The following is a 9632-nucleotide window of genomic DNA, read 5'->3' as shown; positions in this document are numbered from 1 at the left end:
CCGAGTGGTCGAATCGGACCGGTTAAAGTACCATGTGCATTGCCGTCAAGCTGCATATGGATGTCCCTGGAGTCTCCGTGTTGCCCTTCGATAGAGCCTTGGATACTGGTGAGTTCAAGTTTAATTGTAGCGTACTTACTCATTTATGATTGCTATATATTGAGTAGTTTCCAACCATGAATGTTTTATTTCGTTAGGGAGGTCTGGAGGGTTGGTGGAGCGCATACTTGTTTAGCACCCACCATGTCCCAAGACCATTAATAATTGGACAGTAGCCTCATTTGCAAGGTCATCCTGCCGTTGATACAGTCCAACCCATCTGTTAGTATCCGTGTCCTACAAGGTGTAGTCCGGTAGAGCCATCACTTCAAACCCTCCTATAGAAAGGTCTGGATGGTGAAGCAAAATGCAATTGTACAAATATATGGGAACTGGGAGGAGTCATACAATAAGGTGTCGAAGCTGCTGCAGGCACTGCAGAGTTGTTGTCTCAGAACTATTTGTAAGATCAGGGCCATACCTTACTATGATAGGCACCTTCTGCCCGCGATTGTAGTAAGTTCGAAAAAGTCTTTTGGGCTTTCCCATCATATGTTGAGGCTTTCAAGCATTGCAAGCTGTTTGTTTCTGTCGATGGCACGCATTTATATGGCAGATACGGTGGTGTGTTGCTTATTGCAGTGGCACAAGACGGCAACAGTAATATCCTTCATATTGCTTTTGTAATTGTGGAGTCTGAGAGTATAAAATCATGGTCGTTCTTCCTGACAAATATAAGACGACATGTCACCCCACTAGAAGGCCTGATGATTATTTCTGATAGATCACAGGCGATCAAAGCTGCACTAAGGGCCGATGATAGTGGTTGGCAACCTCCTAGGGTGTTCCATACTTATTGTATTAGATACATAGCATCAAATTTCATGTCTTATTTTAAGTTGGCCGAGGGCAAGTGATACATTATAAATACAGCTTATAGTCCAAGCAAGGCTGGGTACGAGTGGTACATGGATGCGTTGAGAGGTTTGTCGCGAGAGAGGGCAGACTAGGCTAGTTGTTTCAACAAAGTGATATGGCTACAACACTACGACTGCGCTTGCCGGTTTGGTCCTATGACAACAAATATGTCGGAGTGCATCAATTCAGTTCTCAAGGGTACACACTATTTACCGATTTTTTCCATCGTGTGCATCACGTACGAGAGGTTGCAGTAGTTGTTCGTCAGGAAGCGTAGGGAGGCATAGTCACAACTAGCGGCTAGAAATTGCTTCTCCTAAAGGCTGATGGCAGCTATTGAGAAGAACAGATAAGGCATCCCGAAGATGCGTGTTACTCATTATGATAGACAGGCTTCTGTGTTTGTTGTGGAGGAGTTAAAGCCGTTTGAGGGTTGGTTGCAAGGTTCCTTCCGTGTTTGGCTAGCGGCAGGTACATGTGACTCTGGCCTCTTTTAGTCTCTCCACTACTCATGCCAACATGCACTTGCCGCCGCAAGCATTGAGTGGGCTCTGTATGTTCATCCGGTTTACAGGCAGGAGGCTGTGTCCAAGGTATACGAGATGGATTTTCCACCTATTCCCGTCGAGGCCCTATGGTTGGAGTGGTATGGGACTCTGCTTTGTGCTAACCCACTCATGCATATGAAGGCTACTGGGAGACCTGTGTCTACTAGGTTCCAGAATGACATGGATGAGGTCGAGCACCAGGAGAAGAGGTGTGGTCTATGCAAGCAAGTCGGTCATACTAGGAGGGATTATCCCAACCAACCCACGGATGATGCTTAGGGGTGATATTTGTTTACTGAGCTCGATGTTACCTAGTTGTTTTGTGTTATTCTAGTTGTATTAAATGCTTATCAGTGTGTTTTGTTTATGTAATATATATAATATCATGAATGGATTTGGAAATCATGAGCAAGGTTGTATGAATAAATTATACATCTTTTGCATCGCACCATTAAAAGTTATAACAATTTTTTTCATAATACCAAACACAAAAAAATCAAATAAAAGGACTATACATCAACAAAACATACAAGCATCAGTTATACAATACATCATTAACAGTCTAGTACATAAAGTTAATAACAAAATACTCTAGATAATAAATAATAAGACATCATCTGTGGTGAGGATCCTGGTAGTGGAGCCGATGCCCAGTACCACATGGTAGAGGCTGTGTTTGGCGCTAAGGTCGGCTGGGTCGATGGTCTGCATGAGGCGTGGGCTGCACAGAAGGATCCTGTGGTTGTTGTGGAGGTGGTGGTAGAGGTGGATATAGTAGCCTCCACAGTAAAGAACAGGGGCATACTGGTGCACATAAGGCTGAGGCTGAGGTAGTGGAGCTGAAGAAGGTGTCAGCTGAGGACGGGATGAGGCCAGCAACAGATTATAGTCTGTAAACCTCAGAAAATTAGCAAATAATTAATAAAAAATTAATTTTTAATAAAATAAATTAGAAATGTAAATTCTATAGTTTAATTGGATAGGGCTAATTAAAACAAGAATTTTGACACTGATTTCAAAGAATTTGGCCCAAGATTAGGCTGAACGGGCCGAACCGGACCCAAACCGGGCCCGTGGGCCCAACCAACTCCTTTAAGTTAATGAACATCAGCTCATTCTTCTTTTTCTTCAAAGAAGAACCTGTGGAGCATTCAAGGAAAGGGGGAAAAGGTTCCAAACCATTGGCATAGATTCAATCCTCCGTAACTTTCAATCCAGAGCTCCTATTGATGAGCTGTTTGCGGCCACACATTCGTCTCGAAGTCCTCTCTAATTCTATTTGAACAAAGTGGTAAGTTTCTCTCCAATTCATTCACAGTTCTGTGTGCCCCTTTTCTACACGAAATTTATTAAGTTTTGAGTGATTTTAATGATTTTGGTGGTTTAGGTGCCATCTAATATTGGATAATTATTAGATTATACTCCAATCATCAATGGCTAAGGTACCTAGTGCTAATTTAGTGAATTGTATAAATTAGATTGAAATTATGTTAGATTGAAGTTTGAATTGGTGAATTGGAGCTTTTGGAACAACATTGGTAGCTGGATTTTTGGAAGTGAAACTTGTAAGCTTGTATTGTGGGGTTGTCTCGGGTTATACGTGAAACTCAGCCAAAGTATGGTTTAGGTTTCTCGTATGTAATATGTAAGATTTTATGTAAACTTAGGCTAGATGACCATAGGATAGGTTGGAATGCATGAAATTGTTTAATGCTTAGTACTTTTGATGTTGATTAATATATAAATTGAATATTGGTTGGATGATTGTTGTTTATGATGATAGTAGGATGTTAGGTGATGAGCAGGGTGATGAATGATGGATTGATGATGCTTGATATATTGACAATGATGAATGTGAATAGATGATGGATTGTTGATGATTTGTTGGTATAATTGTGAAGTCTATATATGAAAATTATGGAAAATTGAGGTACGGTAGATTATAATAGGATCCGGAGGCTGTGTGGCTATGATATGGTATGTTGGTAGGTAGTTTGTAAGCATAAAATGTGAATTGAGTTTGATTTTTGATGAAAATTAAAGTTTGCAGTTTTTGTATAAAAATAATTTTTGGCCGAACTTCGGTAAGCCATAACTTGGCTTCTAGACTCCCAAATTATTTCAAACTTATTTCAAATGAAAATTGGGTCTGTGAAGTTTACGCCGTTCAAAGAACGGATGATAAATATTTTAAAACAAAAAAATTATGCACGTCGAAAATTCGAAGGGCGAAGTTGAAATTCTGCAGACTTAGCCATTTCTGGCCAAACTGCATTGTATGCGTATGCATACCCTTCATTCGCGAAGAGTTGATTCTGCCTCGCGTACATACATACGCGGACAAGACTATGTGTACGCGAAATGGGCCAAATGCACTCCCACGCATATGCGTGACATTTCAACAGTGCACTCCCACGCGTACGCGTGGCCCCTATTTCAACAAATCTGTTTTTTCTTTTTTTAATTTTAAACCTAATTGCAAACTTCTAAACCTCTATTTTCGTTCCTTTAGTCATAAATCATAGTGGTAAGCCTTGTAATTAGATGAAGCTAGGATTAGGTGGTAACTTGGAGGTGAAGTAAATTTGGAAAAGTGATGATTTAGGTATGAGAATATAGGTGGCATAAATATATGTATATATATCTTTTAAATTATGAAACTGTCTAAAGAAAAGAATGAATGTTGCATCTGGGTACTCTTTCTTGAAAGTGCGACCCCAGGAGATGGTGGAAGGTGAGGATCCCCTTCTTTGTTCCTCCTGGTATTGTAAAGTCGCCCCCAGCAAGATGGTGGGAGGTTAGGGTCCCCTCCTTTGTTCCTCCTGGGCATATGAGAACATGCCTCCTGGGAAGACGCAAGGGTTGTGGTTTCACCCCACTTGCTCCGGGTTATGATTAAATATGTATAAAAATGCAAACATATGAGGTATAAATTGATTTTACAGCTAAAATGAATGATTATGAGATGGTAATAAATGAATGTGAAATGATTATCTGAGATACGAGTTTCCCTAGGTAAAGTACCGTGGCTTGCCACCACGTGTTCCAGGTTGAGATTCGACACTCTGTTGACCCCACGTCGTAAGGGTGACCGGACACGTATAAATTCCCGGGAATGGTAACCCCCATTGAGTAAAGTTATATATGAATGTATTATTTATGAATGAAATGAGAAAAAGCTATGCATAGACTCATGGGGATGCGCGACAGGGGACAGTCTAAGGGTTTCGGACTTGTCGAGTTGGCTTGATAACTGACAGATGAGCCTCATAAGCTATAGGACAGGCATGTATCATACACATATTGCTTGAATTACTTGTTTGTGCATTAACTGGATATGCCTAAATGTACTTGCTACGTTAATTGTATAATTGTTATCTGCAGTACTTGCACTCTACTTGTGCTTGTCTTTATCTGCTTGTCTGTCTGTGAAATGTCATTGGAGATGGATGAACAAAGAGAAGGTGGAAATGTTTAGAGTTGAGATTAAGTTTAAGCTAGGTTTAGAATTCCCTAGATAACCACCCTACTTTATGGCTTCTGTTTTAGTTCTTTAAGGTTTATAATCTGAGTATCGGCATTCTAGGATTGCCCATGGCATTCCTAGGACCTTATATCTTATATGCGTGGCACCTTTACCATGCTGAGAACCTCCAGTTCTCATTCCATACTGTGTTGTTGTTTTTCAGATGCAGGTCAAGAGGCACCTTGTTAGGCTTCTGGAGCTTCTGCAGCGAAGTAGTTTCTTTTGGGGTTTCTTTTGATCTTTTGATATATGTATATATAGATTCTCCTCTAATATACTTGTTTATTTTGCTCCTCTTAGAGGATTATGGAGAACTAGGATTTTATATATGTATTTTGGATATCGGGTTATGTTTTTATAATGTTAATATTCTCCGGCCAGCCTTAGCTTCACAAGCTGAGTTAGAAGCTTGTTATTTTGTACCTTTGACCCTCTATTCCTACTTTCCGTTTAATTATACTCATGAACTTTAGTTTTTTTCTCATGCAAGTAATCACATTTCCTGAGCGTTGTGCTTTTATATTTTGCGATTTTGGCTTTACCTTTTCTTTAAGGCTCATCGTATATTATTTTTAGAAGTCGTAGCTCATCGCCACCTCTGTTTTACATCCTAGGTGTAAAGCTCTATGTGGTAGGGTGTTACATTATGGTATCAGAGCAGTTCGTTCCTGTAGAGCCTGAGGGACGGACTGACTATGCTTCTGGGCATACTCTGAGTGTCTATACATGCTAATTAGGATATCTAACTGATATATGTGGTATGAATGTTCATGAGCATGCATTTGGGACTTTGAATCACTAGACTTGCAATTTTGAGACCGATCACCTTGATATCACTTGTTTTGTATGAATAGGAACCAAATGACGTCTCGTGGACGCGGTCGTGGGCAAAATCGAGGTCAAGGACGGAGAGGTAATGAGATAACTATACTGGTAGACAGTTTAACCAATTTTGTGACCGTGATGATGAGTGCTGCTACTGCCATGGGTGCTGTTGCTGCTGCAACCAGTCGAGTAATGGATAGGATGAAAACACAAGCTAGAATTGGCAACGATGGTGGCAATGAAAATGAAAGCAGAAATGCTGTTTCGAAGGCTGCGGTACCAGTGAAAATAGTGAGTCATTCTGAATTAGTTAATATGGGACCAGCAGCGGGAGAAAGCTTAAGAAGGACCGAGGTGGTAGGGAGTGATCGTCGGGAACCTTTCATAAAGAAAAAGGGAAAGAAGACGAAAATGACATTAGGAGCCAAAGTTTCAAGAAGGGTCGTTTTGTCACTTCACGTCCTTAACGCTGGAGCAATGACCAAACGAACGACAACCGTCTGGATCCGAATTTAGAAGGGAAAATAGTACTCAACCGGAAGACTTAAGGTGCCCAAGATGTAAGAAGTACCATCCAAACAGTCCATGCAGGGCCGGGCTAGGTGTATGTTACAAGTGTTGGAAACCAGGGCATATAGCTCGGGATTTTCCACACAGAAAAGGTCGGGATGTAGCTGAATCTGATTCTCAGACCCGAGGTAATTGCAAATAGTAGTTAAATCTTTAACTATCTTACATACTATTAATATGTGATATTCATTCGTGACGCATGACATGTTTTGATAATCATGAAGTCCTAGTCGAAGACTATTAGTTATTGAGACGAAGTGATATTTAGTTAACTTAGAGGAGTGGCTAAATTCTTGAAGGATAAGAAATCAGAGTGACGCAGCGAAAGCAGGTTGGATTATATCTAAGGAATCAGAACTGTTGAGAGCTATGCAAAGTTATCATTTGAAATGCAGCGACGGTAAACTGTGAGGAAGAGGAATACAGCGAATTTGACCTTTAGTTGTTGATTATTTAAGAAGCGAGTGAAGATAAGACCAAATCCCTATACGTGAGAGTTTCTGAGACAACTCTTGAAGGGAGTACTAGAAGAGGGAATTGTCTGACCAACTATTTCTCTGTGGGAAGCGACGGTTATGCCGAAGAAGAAGGAAGAGAACACCAGGAAACCTTATGCAGAGAAAGTGTGCCAACGAACGTTCATGACTCGATCTAATCCTTCTTTTGAAACCTACATTGAAACTCTATCCAGAGCTCTTCCTAAATGACTTGATTACCTTTCTAATTTTACTCCTTATGCGCATGAATTTTATTTCTTCCAGGATGAGTCTGAACTTGACTTGGTATAAATGCGTAATCCTTGAATCTTGTGTGCTACTGTGACTAGAGTTGCTCTTATTCGCAAATCGTGTTCTTTAAAATCAGCTAAGATTTCTTTGACTCTATATGCTCTGTTTTCCTACAGAAGGTCCTTGGAATGAACTCTTTTTGAGATGCACCTAGTTTTCTCTTCTTGTGCATTCCATTATTTCGGTGCAACTCTGTTTGACCGTATATAAGATTTTCTTTCTGATATCTCACGAACACCGTTCGTATTGTTCATTCATCTTTCGAGCTTGATGTCTTTTTGAAAATTAACTCGAGCCTATATTAGTATCATGTATGAATCCTAGCTGCAACTGTTGAGATGTTGATTCCTTAAGATCAAGATTTTTGGAGGCGGAAGGTGAAGCATGTAAGCGTGCGCCATCAAGAAGAGTTTTAGAGCTTTAAATTCTTGCCGACCATAAAGCCTATGATTAGGTTAACGCTCTAGAATACACTGGTTACATGGATACCCAAATACGAAGAGAGCTTTCGAACTCTGAGAGAAGGATTAACGTCAATTCCAGTAGTCAGGATACCTGAACTTAATTAACTACTTGGAATTTTTGCGATGCATTACCAGAGGGGTTTAGGATGTGCACGAATACAACATCGTGAAGTGGTAACGGATGCTCTGAGCAAGAAGTTTCTGAGGAATTCTTGGATATAAATGATGGAGGAAGGAATGATAGGTAAGCTGGAACTCTAAGTTGGATATTGAAGGTGTAGTTGAAGGAGTCAAACTAAATCTATTGCAGTCTTAAGGCGTGGCAAAAACGAAATACAGGAAGCGTAAGAAGATGATAGAGAGCTACCAAGGATGTCGAAGTATGGTAAACAAAAGGAAAATCAAGAAGAGATCGAGGGAAATAAGGAATGAGATTGGGAGGAATGAAGAGGCGGATTCGGAAGTACAAGAAGAAATTAGTATGCTTAATGTAGAAAGTGGGAACATAAACCATTATCTGAAGTCATCAAGAACGGATTTCGATTCAGCCGAGGACTTGCTAAAATGTATCCCAACTTTGATAAGATAGGATTGAGAGGCTCGAAACGATAGATAATGTGGCAACGCGTGTGACTGAATATTTGACACGTTCAAAGATAAGGATCGAGTACCAAGAGTCATCCGAGATGTAGTAACCATAGAAGGGTTCATAATGTAAGTACAAAGGGATTACTACTGATTATGAAAGGGGTTATTGAGGACTAGGATAGGAAGTAATGCTGTTAGGTGATCGTGGGTCAGTTAACCTAAATCCATCCCACCCATCGGAACAAACTGTTTATCCGAGATATTAAACAAGACTATACATCAGAAAGAAGGTAAGGCTTTGCGATGCGCTAACAGCCTCTACGCTGATTTAAAACTGAAGCATAAAAAATTTTCAGTTCCTGAATTTGATAATCAAGACAACGGAGAAAAGCTACGCAAATTCGGGTTAAATATTCTCACTACGAAGAGCCGACAGAAGATTTATGCAGACCTGAAGAGAGAACTTTTCAAGTTTGAAGAAGGAAGTCCTGTATTCGTGGAGGTTACTTCAACAAGTTGGAATCGATGAGTAAATCAAGATTAAGGGGTTGAGGCTGAAGTATTTTAGGACCTGAATTCATGGCAAGGACGGAATATTTCAGATTTTGAAGAGAATTGGGCTAGTGGCGTATCGGATAACTCTATCCCCGCCACTTTCGAACCAGTACGACGTATTTTACGTCTTAGTTTCAAGAGAACACTTCTAGTGCCAATCACGTATTATAACCTAAACCCGTGCAACTAAGAGAAAATCTAACGCTTCAAGTAACCTCGGTGGGAATTTATAATGTGATACCATTGCCAAGCAACTACATAGAGGTTGAGTTATGTTAGCAGAGGATGCTGGGGATGGAGCTAGAATTGAAGAACACACCTGATAATTTGAATAGAATATGTGGAAGGGCTACCTACACCTCTTGTCAGATAACTAAATCTGAATTTTGAGGACAAAATTCTTAATTAGGTGGGTAGGATGTAAATTTCGAAAAATTAGCAAATAATTAATCAATAAATTAATTTTTAATAAAAGAAATTAGAAATGTGAATTCTATAGTTTAATTGGATAGGGCTAATTAAAACAAGAATTTTGACACTAATTTCAAAGAATTTAGCCCAAGATTGGGCCGAACGGGCCAAACCGGACCCAAACCAGGCCCGTGGCCCCAACCAACTCCTTTAAGTTAATGAGCATCAGCTCATTCTTCTTCTTCAAAGAAGAAGAAGAACCCGTGGAGCATGCAAGGAAAGGGGGAAAAGATTCCAAACCCTTGGCATAGATTCAATCCTCTGTAACTTTCAATCTGGAGCTCCGATTGACGAGCCGTTTGCGGCCACGCATTCGTCTCGGAGACCTCTTCAACTCTAT

The sequence above is a fragment of the Arachis hypogaea genome, chromosome 16 (genome assembly GCF_003086295.3).
Source record: "Arachis hypogaea cultivar Tifrunner chromosome 16, arahy.Tifrunner.gnm2.J5K5, whole genome shotgun sequence".
Lineage (NCBI taxonomy): Eukaryota > Viridiplantae > Streptophyta > Magnoliopsida > Fabales > Fabaceae > Arachis > Arachis hypogaea.
Note: the sequence above shows the minus strand (reverse complement) of the source record.